The sequence below is a fragment of the Penaeus monodon genome, chromosome 25, assembly GCF_015228065.2.
Source record: "Penaeus monodon isolate SGIC_2016 chromosome 25, NSTDA_Pmon_1, whole genome shotgun sequence".
In the NCBI taxonomy this organism is placed as follows: Eukaryota; Metazoa; Arthropoda; class Malacostraca; order Decapoda; family Penaeidae; genus Penaeus; species Penaeus monodon.
Genome location: NC_051410.1, coordinates 8,697,171 through 8,697,686, shown reverse-complemented (window position 1 = coordinate 8,697,686; position 516 = coordinate 8,697,171).

Sequence of the window (516 nt, the reverse complement as noted above, 5' to 3'; positions counted from 1 at the left end):
CAAGGGTGGAGATCGAGAGACAGACAGCAAAAGGAAATCAGAAAGTTAGGAAGGAAAACGAAAGCAGAATAATTTAAAAGAAAATTTATATAGAGAAAAATTCAACAAGAATGATTATGACTAATACCGAAAAAAATAATAATAGCAGAGATGAGAGTGAGAGGGGAGAGAGGAAGGGGAGGGGAGGAGGGAACGAGGGGAGGGGGGTGAGGCTGGCGTGAGGGAAGGCGGAGAGATCAGTCAGCAGCTGCAATATTCCCATGATGCTGGGGGGGGGGGGGTATATAGGGGGAGGGGGAGGCCTAAAAACACGTCCTTGTGGCCCCGATACACTAATATAACCCCCCCCCTCTAAACCCCTCCCCCCACCCCCTTGCTTCCTTCCCCTCTCCCTCTTTCTTTTTACCTCCCCATTCACCCATGCTCCGCCTCTGTGCCCTTCTCCCCTCTTTTTTCCCCTCTACTCAAAAACCATCTTTCTCTTTCTCTTTCTTTCGCTCTGTCTTTTTTTCGCAG